This window comes from Microchirus variegatus (genome assembly GCF_963457635.1).
Source record: "Microchirus variegatus genome assembly, chromosome: 2".
NCBI lineage: Eukaryota > Metazoa > Chordata > Actinopteri > Pleuronectiformes > Soleidae > Microchirus > Microchirus variegatus.
This window is the reverse complement of record NC_139803.1, coordinates 12545936-12568070: the sequence shown is the minus strand read 5'-3', so window position 1 is coordinate 12568070 and position 22135 is coordinate 12545936. Positions and strand designations below refer to the sequence as shown.

The 22135-nt window shown below is 40.9% G+C and overlaps 1 long non-coding RNA gene across 2 annotated transcripts in view; it reads left to right on the top strand.

The window, feature by feature from the left end:
* The window catches only part of LOC310924246, a 44060-nt gene that overhangs the window by 10310 nt on the left and 11615 nt on the right, over positions 1-22135 (top strand). For both annotated transcript variants that reach the window (XR_014592782.1, XR_014592783.1), the window contains exon 2: positions 18984-19048. This is a non-coding gene — a long non-coding RNA (uncharacterized lncRNA). The remainder of the gene's footprint in view (positions 1-18983; positions 19049-22135) is intronic.

The window sequence follows — 22135 nt, the reverse complement described above, 5'->3', positions numbered from 1 at the left end:
ACTTCCATAAAAACATGTTATGTTAATTGAAAAAATATCCTATTTGAAATGCTTTTAATTATCCCTCTTGACAAAAAGATTTCAGCAGCCTTTTCAGCAGAATGCAGCGAATCTGTTGTTGATGTTCACCTCGTGGACGCTGTGGTCCTCAGAATGCAGTGTCAGTCTCTGGGCACCTGGTGCTCAACGGCAGTTCCAAACCAAGCAGAGGCTGATCTTTTCCCCCCATTTAAGGCTCCTCTGTCTCCCCTCCCCTCATCTCTCTCAGTAATAGATGGCCTCACCACTGTGGGGTTTGAGCCCACCTTTAAACAGTCAGATGGGACTAGGTGTTTTTTTTATTCCTGACCGAATGATGCAGTGGAACAACAGGAGCGTGTGACATTGTCTGTGTGTATCAGGAGGCCTTGTGTCCGTCCCAAACACGTGTATATGCATGTGATGGTTCGGTGATGATATCCTGGGGCCTGCCAGGTATAGCAGAGGGGAAGATACAAGGGACATCCAGGGTATGCAGATCTGTGTTGTTTTGTTCCTGTTTATGTATTTCCAATGGTCTCACTTGTGCATCTGAGGGGTTTGTGCTGCTGGATGTATACATCTGTGCATCACGTTCATTGTCGCGTAGCCGCTTCCTGCTGTTTTGTCTGTCGGGACGAAACCCTTTGTCTGGATAAACCCTTTTAATACGGGAGTAACTGGGATGTAGCCTGCACGGCGCTGTTGTGTAAGCACGTGTGTGTCATGATAAAGCATCTTGTGTGTATTGTGTTTTGATTCATAAGCTGCTAGGCTGATAGCAACATTGACCTTGGCTGGGTTTGACTGTGTGTGGAGGAAAAGATGGAAAGAAAGAGAGAGTCTGTCTTTTTTTTGTATTGTTCTTCTTCGTGTTATTATTTTTAAAAATCTACTCATGTGCCAATATTTCTGTTATTTTCCAAGGGGGGGAGAGGAGGTAGCATTCTCTTTGCCGTGGCTCCACGGGACAAGGATGTTGCTTGTTTTTTACCCCTTTAGCATATTCCACATTCATATGGAAATGGGGGGCAGAGGAGGGACAGAGTCTCACATCAACTTGATCTGGTCATGAATAGCTGCCAGTGTTTGCGCTGACCCAGAGCTGACTTAAAGGCACTGCCCCAGCCTGAGACCAAGGGGCTAAGAGCTGAGACCATTTTCAGCTGCAACACCCCCACACACACACACACACACACACACACACACACACACACACACACACACACACATACGTCTGTGTGTATGTCCCCCACATACATGCAGCATGTATGAAAAACAAAAAGATAATTATAATTGCACTCACAAAATTGGACACAGTTGAACACCTGGGAACACAGCACTGTCTCTCCTTCACTTTCTCTGTCTCACACACACACACACACACACACACACACACACACACACACACACACACACACACACACACACACACACACACACACACACAGGAGTGCTAAATCCTAGTGAGACGCCTGAAATATGCTCCTCTTTTTTTTCCCCCTTTCTTTATTTTTGTTAACCCTCGGTTTCCTCATTTGCCGTTTCAAACCCGATGATGGACTGTGCTTTTTTGATTTATCTTATTTTATTATTGTCTTTTATTCTATTACATTTAACAATTTAATTAAATCATGTATAAATAAACATATACAATTTAAATGGAAAATGTGGAGAGTGGAGAATATTTTTAAAAAGAAAAAAACAATTTTAAAAACCTGGAGAGAATGCACAGGGCAGGCCTTGACTGAATTAAGACAATTTGCTCTTGCTAAGCTGCCTGTGAATTAATATGATATTTGCAGAGTCCTGTTTCTAATAAATGTTTAGTGTGTTTCCTTCCTGAGCTCCTCTGGCACAATGGGCTTCCCACACCGGGCTGCTGTGGTTGGATCTCGCAGCAGGGATCCATCAAACGAGATTTGTCTCGTGGATATGCTGGTTTTGTCCATGAGGATTAGAGCCCACCACCCATTTCCAGCCCTCGCCTGAGTTACTGTGTCTTTTTAATACATCGAGACACGAACCTAAACTATGTCTGTAGAGTCTGGTAATTAATTTAGTTACATATCTGTTTCTGTATAATTATGTTCTAATTAGTTTTTATTTCAATTAAGACTTTCGGAAATTAATATTATATGATTTTTAAAAAGGACATTTAGAGTTAATTAAAATCAAATTGGCTATTTTTATTTAATTCAATAACAAAGAGGGTTTTTTTTAAAGAAAAAAACAGATTTGTCTGTATTTCACAAAGCTGTAGGACAATAACAATTCATTTAATTTGTTTTACATTATAATAACACTGGAATAAGTTGAATAATATTATAAAACAAATTTCTGGCATATTTAACTATTTAAATAAATGCTTTTTGATTTGATTTTCATCTTAAAGCATGTATTTTTTTATTTTTTTATTTTTATTTTTTTAAATCTGTGAGCTTGTGTTTTTGCCAAAAATTACGTTGTTTTGAAATTCACTTTCAAGTGCAGTGCATGACGAGCTGAAGTCTGGTATGTTATCCCTCAACATGCAAACACAAGTGGCCAGTGTGAGTCTATAAAAAGAGCAGTGTATCGGGAGAGGGCCTCAGTGTGTGTGTGTGTGTGTGTGTGTGTGTGTGTGTGTGTGTGTGTGTGTGTGTGTGTGTGTGTGTGTGTGTGTGTGTGTGTGTGTGTGTGTGTGTGTGTGTGTGTGTGTGTGTGTGTGTGTGTGTGTGCTGTTTTGTCTGTCTATTAGCACCCATTCAAGAGACAATGACTTAGAGAAGCATACTATAGGCTTGTTAACACACACACACACACACACACACACACACACACACACACACACACACACAGGCATTAGTGAATCAGTGTGACACTCCTCTAGTGTTATGATGGGAGTCTTTCACCGACGATGCTCTCCACTCCTAACACCACAAGTGTCCAGCCGCTGAATGGGGGAGGATTTGTTGCTCTACACCTAATTAAACAGTGCTTTTATGGCAAAGGGTGGAGGGGGGGGGCGTTTGTTCCTTCACCTTCTGAAGCACCTTCGATAGCTTCCAGTTTGACTTTGGTGACAGTGACGGCGCGCGGCCTCACACGCAGGTGCTGCCTTCCATAGACGACGGTTATTGCACAAATTTAAAAAGAAATGGAACATATCAGATTGAATCTTCTTCAAACAATTGATTTCGCTTTTAAATAATCCGATTTTAATTTTTTCTTTGGATTATATAGTGAAGATGTTGGGCATGTGCTCAGCATTGTGTATCTTCAACAGGGTCGACTTCCAAGTGGGGGGGTTGCACAAAGCCCTCTGTGCTTTGTGCAACCCAGCCTATATTATGGGCTTGACCTATGGGGAGGGAGACGCATGCCTTTGTGCCCCCCCCCCCCCCCGAGAAGGAACAACAAATCAACATGTCCAAGTTAGTACAACTCGTAATTTTTTGTGTGTGGGTCACAGAGGTTAGGAGGATGTGTTGGTGTTGGTCTGGTGATGACCTGCTTTGGATTATACCAATTTTTTCAGTAATAGTAAAAATTATTTTAATCTAATTGTATTATACCCCTTATGGTCTGTCACCATAACAACCTTGAAAAAATTACATTTGTTTGAACCACACACACACAATATGCACATTTGTTATTTTTTATTATGTATATATATATATTTAGTACAACTTTAGCTATTTCTCCTCGTCGTATCAGTGGAAACAGCCGAGCGTCGCTCCCTCACACTGTCAGTGAACGCGAGCAGCTCAGATGTGTGACATGTAAGCTGTAGTCTCACGGTTTGCTGGCTGCTCAATCTGCATTCAGGCACCCGGGACAGGATCAGTTCAGAGACGTGTAAGGGGGAGGTGGGGGGAGACAAATCATAAATCAGAGAGTAGGAGCTGGAACTTCTCATCCTTTGCAAACTCTCCCTTGTATTTGGTGAGCTGATGACGTGTGTGTGTTTGTGTGCGTGTGTGTGTGTGTGTGTGTGTGTGCTGCTGACACCGGGTCGTGTCTGTTGCGGCAGCAGCAGAGAGCAGCCACTGTTTCCATGCAGGGTGATGGTGATGATGGGATGCCGCTTTTACATGCATGTCCCAGGGAACATCTGCCAACTGCTGTTTTTTTGGATCCCGTGTGTGTGTGTGTGTGTGAGGTGCAGAGGCAGTGAGTGGTGCAATGAAATCAAACGCTGATTTTTTTCATAGGATTTTTCCTGGGCTCGTCATTAAGTTACACCCGAAATGTGCTTTTGTTTACATGGAGAAATCTTCAGCTGTAGTCATCATTAAACCCTTATTAAAATATAAAAATGTGGTATTTTTAAAAAACACATTGACGAAATAAACACTATTTGGAATTGATTTAAAAATTATTTGAGTTTGAAATGGATATGTATTAAAAGCAGCTCCCCCTGCTGTGTTTTGTTTTCTGCCTGCACAAAAAGCACATCATTTTTTCAATGTTTTTTTTGTTTTTTTTTATGGTGGGGGGTGGGTACGGTATAACAGCTCTTGAAAACACTGGCTCGTGCTAGTGTGTAATGTGAGACAAGAAGGTTTGAGCGTGTCTTTTGTGGCATGTTTGTCCAGCCTGTCCCTGTCACTGTGTTATATGTTGGTTGAGTTGAGACCCCCCCAATCCCCCGTCACCCCCCCAACCCTCCACCCACCCATATATCCAGCATTGTTCCTTTTCAGCTCCGTTTTCAACTTGCTACTTCTGTTTTTTATTAGTATTTGAGGGCTTTCTTTTATACTCAGTCTTCATTTTTGAGATAATTCTTCAATTAAGTTATATTCATGTGGAATAATCACACCTTATTCAGTGTTTTTTGTTGAATTTACTCTAATTTATAATCCAAATTAGCTTGTAAAATTGTTAATTGCTTTATTTTTATGCAATGACATATTTAGCAACCTGTTATTATTGAGATTAACACTTGTCAGAATTATTAATTATGGTAAAATGATTTTTCACATTACAATGTGTTTTTCTTTAGTCTCATAAATCCCAAAGTAATTCAATTCTTAAGAAAAAAAAAGAATAGTTTCTGGTTGCCGGTAATACTGCGACACCCTCTGTTTAAATGCTTTATTTATTTTGCTCCAAACCAGTAGCAGACCTCCTGCCGTAGCCCTTTGGTTTTGTGCTGCTTGGATGTGGCTTGTGGTAGCTGCATGTTCACAGGCAGGCCTGGTCCTCACTGTGGGAGCAGCCGTGATTGTTGTGCGAACACAATGCCTTCGTACTTCACTGGTTTTCTTTTGCTTTCCTTCCTCTTGCCTTTGAATTTGCTCATTTTCTGCCCCGTTTTTGTTCCCACGTCTGCCCCCCCCCCCCAAACGATTGGCCCCTGCACAGCAACTTGTCACATTGGAGCTGATCTGCTTTGCAGATTTCTTCAAATTTAATTTTGAAATTGCTCACTATTTTAGCCATTTTTTGTTTTTTTGGACGCTTCATTATTGTCTGCTCTTCTTATGCAACCACACACATTTGTTAATATATTTATTTGGCTGGTTAAAACATTCAATATTTAAATATATATAACAAAAAAACACACAAATCAGATTCTTTGCATTTACTTAATTAAAAAAATACAAGATTTATTATGATTTCTCTCCATCTAAAAAAAGATGTTTTAGAGAAATGAGCAAAGGCAACAATTCATGAAAAAAACAGGATGAGATTTGCTTTATGAATAAAACTGAACATAAACAGTCATCTTATCCGTGGCCTCGTCCATGATTGAACAATATTGATATGTCTGCATTGATCGTTTCACCTTTTACTAAAACTGTCATCGAAGCTCTTGCCCGCCCCCTCTCTCTCTCTTTCACACACACACACACACACCTATAGCTACATAATACAATAGGTCAGTATGTAAACACACACACACTTTTTTTTTTTTTTTTTTTTAAAGCAAAATGTATATTTATATCTGAAAAGTAATTGTTGTAAATGGCCACAACTTGAGAGATAGATTTATTCTATTATGGTTTAAAATCCTTATTAATGTGTCATATTATGTGCGCTGATAAAGATAAGTTTGGGGCAGACAGTCCATTCATTTATGAATTCATCTTAATTCTCCTGTTTCTAAAATTCTAAAATAAGGAAATACTTTTCTGTCACAAAAATAGAAATCAAAACATATGATTTTCAGGATTTGGTTTTTGGTTTTTGGATTTATTATAGGAATGGAACATTGAAATGATTTACATCTCAGTTTAATGTCACATGCTATTTTTTTTTAATTCTTGAAAATGTTATTATTGATTTAATGGCACTATTAGATTTAAAAAACACTTTAATTCATTAGATCATTCTGTGACCATTGTGGAAATCTGTTAAATCTAATTTGTGCATCAGATGCTTTCAAAGATAAGAAACCACATTTAAATTGAATTTAGCTGGATTTATCAAAAGAGAAAAAAGAAAAAAATAAATTGTAAGGAAAATAATATATATTTTTTTCACAGACAGTGAGAAAAAGGAATCTGAGCTCTCGGCCCACCACACAGACCTGAGGAGAGAGGGGGGGGAAAATGCTTGCTAAGCTATCCGTTTCACACACACAGGGACAGAAGGTTCGATATTCATTCGATCGATGAATGAAAAGGCACAATGGCAAAATCGGACGGGGCTCCTTTTCAAATCCACGTCTCCAATGTCCCCCCCGCCACCCCTCCACAGTCTGCAGTCGCTGGGCGGCTGGTGTGGCAGGCAGAGAGAGAAAGAGAGAGAGAGGAGAGCAAGGGTTACATCAAGGCTGCTCCCTGGACCGTGCAAACAAGTCTAGACCAGTGACCTGTTCAATGGCTCCTTTTGAGGAGTGGGGCAAGTTCGGTCAGAGCGAGGAGAAAGGCACGGCACAGCCTCTTTTCACTGCCGAAGCAGCTCACAGCCCCGCGATCGACAGGAGGTAAGGAGGGCCGGGAGGGCAGGCATCTGCTTCCATGGTTACGGGCCGGGTATGGGGACCCTACTATTGAGGAAGCTCCGTTCTCATGCTCCCACAGAGGCAATGTCACGCATTTTAAAAATGCGTCAGGCCAGGGCGAGGACCATATCCACCGGCGGCAGAGAAGCTTCTTTGAGAGGGGGGAAATAAAATGATAGCACGTCAGTTTGAGGAGAAGGAGAGGAGTAAAAAAAAAAAAAAAAGTAGGGGGTAAAGCTTTGGGAAAGGGGGTGGCAGCATGTGCTTGAGAAAGAAAGAAATGCGTCACATGATCTTTTGCAAATCCTAATTCAAAGTAAGGTGCTTCTTTCTCTTTTTTTTGTTGTTGTTGCTTTTTGTCGACGAGCTTATGAAGATTGTTGTCGTTTTTTGCCGGGGTTTCGTCGCTTATGTGAAATAGCATTGTTGTGTGGCTGCGGTGATTTATTCTCAGAGGGAGCAAAGGTCAAGGTTTATGTAGTGAACTCCTTTGTTGAGAGGCAGAAATATCATGTTAATGAGGGCTTCTTCTCCACCGGCAACTCTTAAACATAAAAGGATGAAGGATGGAAACTATGCATTGTACTTTTTCACGGGGGATTTATTCTTTTTTTCCGTTTTAATAAGCTGATAAAAAATGTCGGTATTAAAAGGCAGGTGTCGACAGATCGCGGTGTATAATTGTTGCAGTAACGGAGAATGTGTGAGGCTGTCTCAGATGTGAGGAGTCACAACTGTCTGTTTGTTTGTTGATTTGTTTGTGTTTGGGCACAAGCTGTGTGTGTCTGTGTGTGTGTGTGTGTGTGTGTGTGTGTGTGTGTGTGTGTGTGCGCTAAGTTGAATGGAAGCGTTTGGGCTTTTCTTTGGCGAAGGAGGGGTGTGTTGGAACGTTGAATTTGGTCATGCAGCTGACGCTTTACCCTCTAACACACTCCAAACAGAGCGGACAGATGGCCGGCCCTCAGGAAGGGCTCGGGGCACTGGATTTGCTCTCAGACCGTGGGAAAGTCTTTGGCTGACTTCACCTGCTCAGGGAGCCAATGTGACTGGATTAAACGGCAGTGAAAGAAGTGAGAAATTAAAACTAACGTGGACGCCAGTGCTTTGTGCAAGTGCAAGTGAAAGCATTTGATTAAACCTTCCTTTTTTTTTCTTTTAATGGGCCTAAAGAGAAAGAGATGGAAAAAAAATATGTACAATTTTTTTTCATCCCCCTAAGCAGCAAAGATGTTAAACATTATTTTTTCTTCTTTTGTGTTTGTGCAAATGTAGACAGGGTGGATGGGTTCATTCTATTTTCTGCATGTGTCTTTGTAATCCTAATTGGAAACAGTCGATCCTGGGTTCGTTGGGACATTAGACATGATGTTTGGCCATCTCGCTCTCTCTCTCTCTCTCTCTCTGCTTTTGATTCTCTCCGTCTCAGAGAAGCAGCCATGAGCGCGCTTTGATTTATTATTATTAACAAAGAATGGGGGCCTTGTTAGGCTTTCATCTGATTGATGTCGAGTTGCGTGTACACTTCAGATTCATACTCATAAGGAACCACAGGCCGTGCGTTTAATTGCTCGTTAATTAACAGTTTGAATGTGCAATAAAGTTAGATGGATGACTTGCACTGAGACGCTGTGTTTTTGCACATTTGGGTCTCACTGGCTGGGATTTATGAAGATGCCACTTTAGAGGGAGGCTGACAAGTGTGAAACCTCCATACAAATGCATTATCAGAAAGAAAAGCCCCCCCATCATAACTGGGATAATGATCAGTGTAGCATGAAGTCCAGACAGGTAGCTCTTTATTCACCACTCAAGGATTCCCCCTCTCTTTGAGTGCAGATTTCAGCAAATTAAGAAAAACACACAGATAGAACACATTTAAGTACGCTGTGTTTGTTAAGTAAGATTACTCACTGGTAATTAATTAAGGAGGGGAAAATCGGACGTCTCCAAATTATTAAGAATAATAACCACATGAATCCGTAACGGCTGCTCCTCTCAGTGAAATGCTCCTTGTCCGTTTCACTACAGAAACGGCATTATCTTTCATACAAGTGGAGCTGCATAAGAGTTCAGTCTGGGTGCGAGTCAAGTGCTCTCCATCCAAGAAGGGAGGGCGTGCGTGTAAGTGTGCGTTATTGCGTGGAGGGGCCGGCTGTCGAGAACTAATCAAATGTGGTTATGCGCGGCGCGGCATAGCCGCTGTTTGACAAGAAATGTGAACTCGACTTTGCAGTACTTCAGAGACACTTGAGGAATTTTTTTTTTGTCTTGGAGCCTGTTTATTTTCTGCTGTGCTCTTCAATTTTAGACAATGGGGAGGATTTTTTTTTTTTTTTGTTTTTTTGCCACAAACGTTAGGTCACACATTTGATATTTGTTTGCAGCACATTCCTCCACCAGAGCACTGAAAATGATTCAGTGTCAAAATGAATTTGCTTTCCCCGTCATCTGTTTTTCTTTCTCTCTCTGCTCGACTGTTGTTACCCGACACATGATGTTCCAACTTGGCCTTTTTTTTCCCCTTTCTAATTGTGTGTCTGAGTTCATCTCCTCCTTTCACAGACACTCACTTTATTGTACGACTGCAGTGTTTAACATAAATGCAGCCCGAGCTGCTCTCTGACAGTGGACAGACACTAATTGGGTTACTGGAGCTCGTCCCCCATTCGCTCACTGTATATAAATACACACTAAGAGACATTTTGTGCTCTGGCCTCGCTGACCTGCTCACATCATGGTTTATTTTTATAGAGGTAATTTGCTATTGGCCCAATGGTTTGGTTTCAGAGGCCCACATCATTAATCATGGAGGGCATTACTGCAGCATAATTACACTTTCTCTAGGTGAACCCACAACATTTCCCATGTGTGCTCTCTATCTCCGTCTGTAGTTCGAAAAACACACGCACGCACGTCAGGATGTTGTCAACTGCAAAGTATGTTCGACACAATAGCACAGCAAGAGAGCCGGAGTGCCTGCTCTGCAGTGCTGAAACGATTAATCGTTAACTATTTTGATCATCGATTAATCGGTTTGAAGCTTTTTTTCATGATTAAAACAAGATTTCTGATTGTTTTAGCTTCTTAAATGTGAATGTTTTCTGGATTCTTTGCTCCATATAAAGAAGAAATCATTGAAACTGAATCATTTTGGTTTGTGGACAATTGAGACATTTGAGAACATAATTTCTAAAACATTTTAGCATTTTTTTAGCATTTTTTTACATTTTGTGAACCAAACGATTCATCGATTAATCATGAAAATAATCGCCAGATTAATCGATTATGAAAATAATCGTCAGTTGCAGCTCTAGAGCTCCAGAGAAGTTAATATTAACCTCATCTGTGAAGAAGGGGCTCCAAAAGTCTTTTAACGCCAGTGTGTCGGTGTCTTTAAGTTAAGTTGACTATAATTGAAACCGCAGGAAGCAAATGAATGTATGTGCACGAGTAGGTGGGTGGGTGGGTTAGTGTATGGGTGGGGGGGGGGGCAGTTTGGAATCATTGCCAATGCTATGTAACCTCTTTAAGATGATTATTCCACACAAAATGCACCCCCGGGGTGTGTGACACATTTCTGAATGGGCTCTTCCGCGGGATTTAACGGGTTAACAGAAGACAAAGGGAGCTGGGACCATGTAGCCCAGCAGGGGAGACCCCACTGGAAACACCAGGCCGCCTTATAATCCCCGCTCTGTCCCATCCTCTGCTCGCTCTGTGCCCGCAATCGCGGCTGACTGACATGTGCTCTGCAAGGAGACATGGCTTTGGCGGCGAGAGGAGCACATCTCTGCAGAATTCCCTCCAAGACGTTTACAGTGTTTTCTACAAGCTAATGATGATCAGAGAGGACAAATGGTTTAATTCCAAATGGATGGACGTGAACTTTGAGCAGATGCCTGTCTTTACTGTCTTGACCAGCTGCAAGCGATTTCACGCTCCAAGTCCCACTCCATTATATACATTTAGAAGTATCATCCCATAAACTTTGAGCTCTGTGTGTAGGGATTATAGATGTCTAGCAGAATAAATCCACTGCATAACACAGAGTTGCACACTTGTCAGTGCCACTGGGCTTTGCAGCACATCTTTCATGTGGGATACTTGGCCATTTATAGGCCCGGATCTCCATTTTCTTCTGAAATTTAATATTCTCCGACTGAGCAGCTACATTGTTTTAAGACGAAGATAAATAATCCTGTAAATAACCATGTTTAAGTGTTTAAAACATGGATAAATAATGCTGTAAATAGCCGTGTTTAGATGTTGAAAACAAAGATAAATCACACAGTAAATAACCGTGTTTAAATGTTTAAAACAAAGATAAATAATTCTTTGAAGAAAATGTTTCACTGTTTATAACAAAGGTAAATAACAACAATCTTGTGCTTGTTTTCACTTCAAATCATATGAGCCATTGAGCTTTTACCCCTCAAAATGTTTACGCCTTATTTCAGGCAAATTATAATGACAGACTCGGCACATCGCCACAAATAGATGTAGATATAAATCACCTAATTTGATGTAATTCTGTTTTTGTGCTCAGAAAGAAAAAGGCCATTTCCCAGCAAATCAAATGATTATTTCTAACAACTAATCACAAGAAAGTAAGATAGATATTGACCCTTTTATTTTTTAATTGAAAGTGAATGTGTTTATAAATAATTTGATGGAATGAGGAACGAACGTTGTCCATTAGAGTTTGTTTAGGGTTAATGTCAGTCCTGTGTCAAAGCTTTGCTGAAATATTGCTTTGGTTTTGGTTTTGCATGAATGTAAACCCCCCAAAAAAGCATCATTTGAAGCAGTTCTTTCAAATAAAGACCTGGAATAATTTCATCATTGGCCAATAATGCATATAAACACTCAGAATATCTCAAAACAATGAAAAGTTTGATGTTAGAAGTTGCAGTTTGACCTCACCGATAGTTAAACGCCATTAACGATGCAGAGCGTGTTGTTGGAGCCACTCAGGCGACGCTTAGAAAGTCAATTACAAGCTAATGGCGGCTTTCGTTTGAAGGTAGTGCTGATTCACCTGCTGATTTACCTGCATTATTAGCCACAATAAGACTCTCTGGTACCCAACTGTGAGCGTAAGTAAGGCATCAAGAGCTCAAACGGCCATTCAAAATCATCAAATATGAATTTGTCCAACATTTTGCTTATGAGTTTTAACTTATTGACTGGTACCACATAATTGTGTCGGATTGTTTTCTAAGAGCCAGTCCCTGTTCTATAGGCGCATGCTAATTCACGTCATTTCAAGGGTTCTTCCTCCCATTGTCGGTGCGATTGCTTTGATAATGAGGCGATGTGCCGAGGCATTATCTCTGAGAAAGCATTTGGTGAGGACACGCTGAGAAAAGGTATCATTACGATAACTGCCTTGCGCTGCCTCCTAAATGAGAAGTCATCCCTAATGTTGTCAATTACACTCTGCTTTCTCTGGAGAGAGCCACCGGGAAATGATTTGTGCCATATAATGTTTCCTAAGTTTCTTTGAAATTTACTCACCTGTAGTTTTGATCCTTGGAGCCAGACAGAAGCAGAAAACTCTCTTTTAGTCTGGCGTCTTTACTCATTTGTGGCTATAAAAAGAGCACCGATCCCTCAAATAACCTTCAGGAAAGTACCTCATTTCCGATTCGAGGGATTTTTTTGGAAACTTTTACTGAAAGAATTCATCATAAATTGAATCTGAATTGCGTTTAGAATAATAATGCAGTGTCTCTCCCAGAGTGTGGTGGAGTTGGCACCTTTAGTTTTAGCTCATCGACGCGACATTATTGTTTGTACTACACTACCGTTCAAAAGTTTGGGGTCACTGGTACAATTTTTTTGTGTTTTCCATTGAAAGTCACACTTTAATTTTGCCAACTTTCCAACTTTGCTTTCGTCAAAGAACCAGCAAAACTGTCTTCACCTGTGCTAACATCATTGCACAAGGGTTTTCAAGGGGTTTTCTAATCATCCAATAGCCTTCGAACGCGATTAGCAAACAATGTTCCATTAGAACACTGGAGAGACCAGACGTTTGCAGCTAGAATAGTCGTTTACCACATGAACAATGTATAGAGTGTATTTCTGATTCATTTAATGTTATATTCATTGAAAAATAAGGACATTTCTAAGTGACCCCAAACTTTTGAACGGTAGTGTATATATTTAAAGTCAGCAATAATGCTCTGATCTGTAATAACGTCCATATTAAATGTTCTGCTTTTTAAAGTCGAGAGCATTCGCTGCCTCACCTCCAATGCCAAATGAAAACCAGTAAAGCCATTGTGCGTCTGCCCACGCACGGGACTTCTAATGAGCGTAATGATTAAAAACATTAGCGCCTTACACTATATCACAGAAATATGTTGCTCTGTCTATTTGAATCATAACTTGGCTAGGTTTTAAGCACCTCGTAGGTGGTAGATGTCCATGTTTTTAAAATGGATTTTTATATCTGACATCATGACTTGTTTCTGTCTTAATTTGACTTTTCTCCATCACAGCATTCCATTGTATTCGCATTATCTCGGACGGCAAACGCTAACCGTATCTTTGTCTGACGTTAATTCTTTCACAGCGTATAAATGCTGAACCGTAAGCTCTTTCGTTTCGCCCCCATTGTTTTCGCCAAATTGCTAAATCTGCTTTATCGGAGACAGTTGTAATTAAAACACAAGGCCAGGTCAGAAGGACGAGGCAAACGCACACACACAATAAAAAGCTCTCCGCGATTCCAGGACGAAAGGTACCGCGCCGTCCAATCCATTTTAATTGTCGCTTGAATTCATTTGGAAATGCTCAGGTTAATTAAGAAGATGCATTCCTCCGGCTCTGTGTAATGTCATATCCATCGATCCGTGGAGGTTACTTTATGCACTCATGTGTAAGATACATTTATGTTTCTGAAACGCCGGCGTTTGGAATTCATTAGGTATTGATCCGTTTTTTAGCGACAGTAAAAGCAGAGTCTGATAGAAGCCTTGTCTGAAGCCAGGTAATCAATTCATTCAGAAACAGATGCCCTTTTACTTTGTAACAACATTTGATAAACAAACAAAAAACCTGCTCATATCTCTATGTCTAAGTGATGTTGTTTTGTGTTTATTGTTAGACAAAGATGAGATTATCTTCCCTGTAGAAAAAGACAGACACACTTGTTGTGTCTGGTTTGTGCCGGTTTTTTTTGTTTTTTTTATCTCGGCATCCTTTCATGTTTGGAGTCTGAATGGGGTTCGGTTGCATGTGCTTCATCCTCTTCCTCTCACTTCCACAGACAGTCTGCTTCTCGCCCTCCATTCATCCCTCCTCGCGTGTGCCCATTGGCTGCCAGTTCGTCGGCGGCATCCAATGGGCCTCGTCGGAAATTCTCAGTGTTTAGTCTGGTGCTAGGCAGTAGGATCAACAGACAGGTGGGTCAAGCAAAGTCATCATCGGCCCGGTTGGCTGCTCTGCAAAGCTCCGTTAGCCTTTAAAGCAGAAGCACAACCTGGTTTAGCTTTCACAGAACATCATGTCTGTCACCTTTTGACGTTTGTTTATTAAAGCTCCACAGAAAGGACATGCTCTTATAGCTGAAAATGTTCATTTGCATGTAAAATATTGTATTCTAACACTAATAATACACTGTATAATGTAGACTTCTATTATGTCAATGCTGCAGCAACATCATTTATAGATACATTCCTTTGTTGTCATTGCAAGCATGACGCAACCAAACTGTGCAACAACAAAGTAGAGAAAAATGGGGCCTTTGCAGCAGATGAATTAAATTATTGCACACAAGTTACGAGTTATTGCACACAAGTAATAGTACAGTAGATTCCTAAAGTATGATACATGGATATCCAGTGTTTATTTAAATCGGATCCACATCAGCTGCAGCCTTGCTGCGTAAAAGGGAGAAGCAAATATTTTTAACATACTTACAATACATCTATATACATGTTTATGTAACCGTATATTTATACAAACACTTTATATACTGTGTATTATTCTTATGATAAAGTAATCTTTTTTGCTGTTGAATGAAGAGGGAGGAGCCACAGTGAGACGAGGCCTAGTAAAGTCCAAGTCCAAGTAAAAGCTAACTTTAAAATGACATGAAGACAGTAATAGCTCGTCCAAGTGAATTTGTGCTTAATCGAATTTCTCAAAGTCAAGACAAACGCAACCAGATAATGCAATTGGGAGTCGAGCTACTACTGCATTCAATCAGACTTAAGTCTCAGACTCGAGCTGGCCTGGGCGCCGTGCCACAGAAGTACTCGGAGAACCAGTACACAGAAGAAAAACACGGCAAAATTCTCATCAGGAGACTGATTTTGTGCTCTATCAGCTTCAAAAATTCAATTTCTTCTTCCTTTTTTGTGAATGGATGGTAGGAAGACGCCTGACGCACTAACAACTACCTGCGCACCGACTGCGAGTCACACTCAAAGCTTTCCTGTTCAAAATACTCTCTTCCAAATGTCACATTTTCATTTTTTTATTGTGTTATTCTCTCCCTGGCAAGTCAAGTCACGCAACGAAACGCTACAAAGTGGTTGGATGAGTTTGCCTCTCATTAGAGTGGGCTCTGTAAAGTCCTCCCAGGATTAACCTGTTGACTGTTTTTTTTTCTGTCACAGCTTGAGGCAACATTAAATTAATGAAGATAAGAGCTGGCCCAGCCAAAAATAATACAGTGTCTCTGGTGTGCCTGTGGAGCGTGAAACGGTGCAAATTATCTTCACTCAGACTTTTGGCTGCCACGGCGCGGAGTTTTGGTAAAGATAGCACAAACGTGTCATATGCTAGACTTTTTACAAACATCAAATGAGCAGCTCCTGGTTTTGTGCAGTACTTGTTTTCATTTTTTCGCTGTCTGGTTCATTTTTTATTATTTTTTTTCCACCTCTGTCTGGTTCACAATGGTGCATCCCATCCCCCAAGGGAAGTCCTTTACCCCCCACCCAGCCAGCCTCTGTTTTGAACTTTAACCCTGGCCTTCTGCTTTCAAGGATATGAAATGACCCTCTCAGTGGGGGAATGTTCTGGAGATGTTTTTAGCCGCGTCTGTTTAACATACGAGTAGCTGACAGGGATTCACTGCCATTTTGTTCTGAGGTCCCTTATATAATTGAATCTAATTACTATGACGAGTGCAAAGTAAATTATTGCAAGTTCGTTGACAATGAAGACGCCTGTAATGACTCTTTATTGACTCGTATAGTGTGCCATAAAGCGGTGGGGCTGTGGCTGTGGCGTATAGCGAGGAGGAGTGCGGAGGTCAATCATCTTCTCGCTCATTTTACATTTAATAAGCACATGTGCCAATTACACAGAACGACAACAATGGGCCATCAGAGAAGACCACGACACACAAAGACATTTGTTTGAGCGACATTAGCGTTATTGTCGGTAAGGTGCACTTTTATCGCCGCCGCCGCGTCTTTTTCTACACCTGCTAATTTACCGTTAATAGAAATATGAGTCATAACCAACCAGTTTGATGTGCAGGAAGGCACATGCTGTTTGCGTGGCTATATTACAGCCGTAATGTGTTGAACGCACACGATTTAATCAACGTAGCCTCAGCGTGCGATGGAAGCGCTCTTTAGTGCAACACTATCACGGCAGAGGCTGCAGGTGTGTCGCTCTCGTTGGCCCGACGACAGATCGGATTTGCAGATTTAATTACCTGAAAAGATTTGTTAATACAAGCAGGTGTTGGCAACAGTTAATAATAGGAATCAACAACAAACTGCTTTACGGGAACTACGGGATCACATTACACCATTTTTGACGGCGATCCAAACGTGTCTACCGGATGGAGAATGAGTTTATTTACATTCCAGCCAGCATTGGTTTCATATCTGTGTGTCTATCGTATCATAAAATGAGAATCTTGTGTGTTTGCACCTTTTTAAAAAAGCAACCACTCAGAAATAGAGAACCTCTGCTGCTCGACACTCGACAGCGCCGGCCATGACACAGACTGGCCAGTATTGATTTTGAATAAATGTTCTATGTTTTCTTCATTTTATAGCTTATATTTTATGGTCTTCTCTCACCAGTGTAATTCTCTTTCATATGAATCATGGTGCCATTTCAATCGGGTTTTTGTCTTATTTACCTTTAGTGATTTTCTCAACGAAATGAGTCCTATAATCAAGGCTGCATAACAAATGGAGCTGTTCAGATATAAACACGACTTGAATATCTTTTACATTTCTTATTCTTGGTCCCTGCTTGACAGAACAAGAAGTTCGGGGACAAACGTGTGAATTATTCCTGAAAATAATTGTTCGTTTGGTCTTCTGGCCATCAAATGTGTTATTTGGTTACCAGTTTACACAACATCTGCACATGTTTTTGCACACAAATCTTGCTTCCTGCTCCAGTGGCTCCTCTCCGTCACTCTTGACCCGAGCCGATCGAGTGGCAGATGCTCAACGGTGTGGCGTAAAATGGAGCGAAAGAGCGTGACGGGCCCTCGGGGCCAGAAATTGAGACTTGTGTTTGGTGGATACCTTTCTCCTCAGCGAGGTTCATGACATACTGTAGTCTTGCGTCATTGTAACAAACCAACAGACTAGGTTTTTGCTCGTAATGCATGTGGGAAAAACCTGTACGTCTGGCTGTTGATGCATGAAAGATTTATATTTGAGTTCTAGACAGAAGTTTTTCTATGTGGAAATAATCCCTCGTTGGCGGTGTATGAAAAAGCGAGAAATGTTGCTTTTATATGACATAAATCAGTTTGTGTCAGCTGAATGTGCTCCTCTGTTATTTGAAAACACGCATACATTATGTCCAAACCTTATTTCAGAGTAAGAAGTTATTTTTTTTCATGCGTCTAGCCTTTTGTATTCGGAGTCTGGCATCTGAGCTGAAATCTTAGACAACCACCACGCCCATAGAGTTGACTTTGGAAGGCACTGAGCATTCCTGCTCGACACCACATTAGCCCCTACTTCTCCCCACCTCGGGGTGCTGGGCAGTCTGCCAGGTAGAGGTTGCCATGGCTCCCAACACCACCCTTTGCACTTACCCCCCACCCCTTCCTTAGGAGGTGCCAGATTTTTGGAAAGGGGGCAGGCCAGGCTAACGTTTTGATTTAGACAAAAGATGTCAGCCGATGTCACAATGTCAGCAGAATACTTAGTGGGAATGCTGTGGCTTTCTGTGAGGAAACCATGTGATCTTTCCAGCCAAGATTTTTGGTAAAGAGCAGGGCAAGAGAGACACATAGAGGGAGAAAGGGGAGAAACGTTTGAATCAAAGCAAATCGGGGTTTTTTTTGTGCAGTTTTCTTTTTTCCTCGTCGACGTGTTACGAGCAGACGAGTGAATTCAACCGGTATTGTCAGCGAGCTCAGTTTCGAAGTCTCTCTTTCATTATTTGCTCACATTAACCAACGCTGCTCGCTGCGTAGTGAGGATTGAGAAATGTTAGGTGTGATGATGAATCAGAGCATATGTAGAAATCTGGGTAAGTGGGATTTCAACTCTCTTCGTAGTCCAGATTTTCTTTTGTCGCACTGCAGCCGTTAGGAATATTCCATTGTTTGTGGCTCTCTGGCACTGGCACAGTTAATGGTAGCTGACCGTGGCATGCTTGATTACACTGGCATCCCTCTCAGGCTCTGCTCTCTTGCTCTCTGCGGTCTTGGCTAAGTTGAGCTAACCTCTCACCACAGCCACATCGCCGCTGTCCAGGAAGAAGACTGATACGGCAATTCTGCGGGCTCGTTCGGGATAGCAGACCGCGACAGAGATTTGATTGTTGTTATTACAGACTTAATTTCCTATTTCGGAACTGCTGAGGCATGTGATGCTCTCAGACCAAGGCGCAGCAACTTAAGAGTGTGCAGTAATTAAATATTTTCATCCCCATGTGGCTGTGATGTTGTCAGAACAGTTACTGTGTAATGTAATGCTCCTCTTTCTCTTTTCTCACCATCATACCTCACGCAGTGTTAAAACTCAATATGTAGTAACTGGCCTTTGTTTCTAAACTACTCTCTTTTTTTCTGTGTTTTTAGAGAGGAGAACTTAAAAAACTGACTCCAGGCAGCAAAACCCCATGACCGGGACACATCCATGAAGGGTAAGTTTCACTCTCAACAAAGGCTCTTACCACACTTCCTCTCTAAATGTCAGCTGAACTGAACCCACAGTCAGTTCAGCTCACTGTCACTGACCTGTGTGAACGCTGGGAAACGGCTACTCTGTCACCTGCTGTGAGGCAAACTTTAAGCCTTTTTTTTTAAGCCTTTATTTAATTATTTTGGTACTTTGGCCATAACCACTTGGCACAAACCCGTAGATCCGATCTTGTGGCAAATCTGACCGCACAAGCTCGCTTCTGTGGGTCTCTGTCACTGTGGTGAGAACGACGTCTTTAAACTTTTTTTTTAAACTTTTTGTTCTGCTGTACAAATCACATTATTTATTTAAAAAAAATATTTAATAAATGACTTCTCTAAGTCATTTGGGCCAAGAAGATGATATAGTTTGATGAAGCCCTAGTTGAAGATGTGTGCATCCGGGTTGAGGTAGTAGGTTGTATGGTTTAGAATTACACCCTGGGAGTTAACTGTACAACCTTCTAGCTTTCCTTGGAGCACACGTATGACATCAGTCTGTGCAGAAAAAAAGTGCTTTGCTTAATTAGCAGCGTAGTCTATGGACCCTTTGAGTTTGCATTCCATTTTCTCGTGGCTCCATGCAGCTTTGCTGGCCTTCAGTGGCGACGTCATTTTTTCGCCCACCTGAGGTTCTCATTTCACAGCTGACCTTTAGCCACGGTCAGCCAGCCCCGGCTGCAGTCTTCAATTAGCGTTAGCTTGTCGTGCTGTATTTTTAGACGTAATGCATTGTGGTTAGTCACAGTAACCACTCTGCATCGATTTCATAATGGCGTCCCTTTAACTGCAAACCACACAAAACAAACAAAAGAGCAGTCGGCCGGGTTTTTTTTTCCGCAGTCTTAAGTTGTGAAATATCGACTCCTTGGGAATAAGTGCTAATAAATAGACCCAATGACATGTTAAATTTGTTGAAGCAATGCTGCGGTGTTCTGATAATTGAAATTTAGCAACTATGCTTTATTTATTACCCTGTTTGACATTTCCATTGTCTCTATGAGTTGTAATTGTGTGGTGGAACCTATTTCACACATTGAAAACACAGTTGTTTTTTTTGCTCCATCTTTGCGGCCTGGTGTTGTACCTCAGCCTGAGTGGCCACAGCGTCTTCAGAGTCGGTTTGCGTATATATGTGCTGCCGTGTGCCAAAATGTTATAATTTACAGATGGTTCAACGTAAACACAAAGTATGAAATATAGTAATCATAATAAATCTGTCTTGTTCTGTTTAACAGATGCTTCCTGGTGACTGTTTGTGCCCTGCGGTTTTAACAGCACTGCCATTTGCACATTATAGTTTTTGATATTTTCAGCAGCTGACTCTGCTCGGATACATTTTCTCAGGGATTGTAGGAGCTTTGATTATTACACCTACAATTATTTAAGGCTGCAGACTGCTTCAGTAGAGCTCAGCAGTTTTCCAGGTCACCAGGCAAGGGAGCAGCATGAATGTTTATGCAATGCTTCTGAGACCTTGTGATATATTGTCCACACAGCTCCATACAATGAGCATTTGTAATATGAGGTTCAGTTTCAAGTTGAAGCTTGACTCGGGCGACACTGAGGTCTCTGTTTACTGTAGACTCGTCCACTGGGCTGAATGCATTTGGCCTCATCTCTGTGTGGCACGAAGCCACGGCTTGTAAAATGACTCCAAAGCAGCACTCAGGAGAAAAAAATGGCCGGATAGATCAACACAGTTTGGTAACTCCCCGTGATGACTTGATTTGAAATGCAGCTTGAGTAGGTATAGCGTTGTCATTTGCTGCTGTAGTTCTTTATCATCGTGACAGTGTTTTTTCAGTTTGATGGATGACACTGCTTTTTTTTTGCTTTGTTTAGGACCTAAACACCACCTTTTTATAACCTTTGTCATTTATCCAATTAGCTTGTTGCTTTCAAGTGGTTAAGATTGCAGGGTAGTGTTTGAGTGTTTCCAATGAATCATACAAAACCAGATGTCGTACACTACCGTTCAAAAGTTTGTAGTCACTTTCCTTATTTTTGAAGGAAAGGCACTTTTTTTCTGTGAATATAACATTAAATTCATCAGAAATACACTCTATACATGTGGTAAACCATGGGTGTCAAACTCTGGCCCGCGGGCCAAATTTGGCCCCCCGTGTAATTTCATTTGGCCCTTGAGGCAATATCAAATTAACATTAGAGCTGGCCCGCCGGTATTATACAGCGGCAATCGCGCTGAGTTTAGCCGGCGATTTGGCGACTTTGAAGGTCAGTATAGCGGTATTTTCAAATTTATTATCTTGTGGAAAAAGTTAATGTTGATATTTACCTCAGAAGGCTGCAAATAGAAAAGAGGCATTCCATTTTTTATTTAAATTTTATTTGATATGCCATTGATATTTTTTAATTATTATTATTATTATTTGAAACTCGATTTTGCATGTCACTATAAAGTTATATAAGCCTTGCTTGTTCAATATTCAATGCAAAACTTGTTTGGGTCCCTATTAAAAGGTTAATTTGTTCAACCTTGGCCCGCGGCTTTGTTCAGTTTTAAATTTTGGCCCACTCTGTATTTGAGATTGACACCCCTGTGGTAAACGACTATTCTAGCTGCAAATGTCTGTTTTTTAATGGAATATGTACATAGGTGTATAGAGGCCCATGTCTCTCCAGTGTTCTAATGGTACATTGTGTTTGCTAATCGTGTTAGAAGGCTATTGGATGATTAGAAAACCCTTGAAAGAAAAAAAAAAGTCATTATTTCTAATGTGGTCAGTGTCTTGACTATATTTTCTATTCATTTTGCAACTCTTTTGATGAATAAAAGTGTGACTTTTAATGGAAAACACAAAAAAATTTTACAGGTGACCCCAAACTTTTGAACGGTTTGAAATATCAAACATTCTATCGCTTAACGTAATCTCCAAAGGCTGTTTTTAATTTCCTTCCCCTCTGGTTAAGGATTATACAGTTGCTTTACAATAATAATAATAATAATAATAATAATAGTAATAATAAATTATTAATTGTACAGAAGTAGTGTTTCAGCTATTTAAAGGTACTGACTTGAGTCAGAT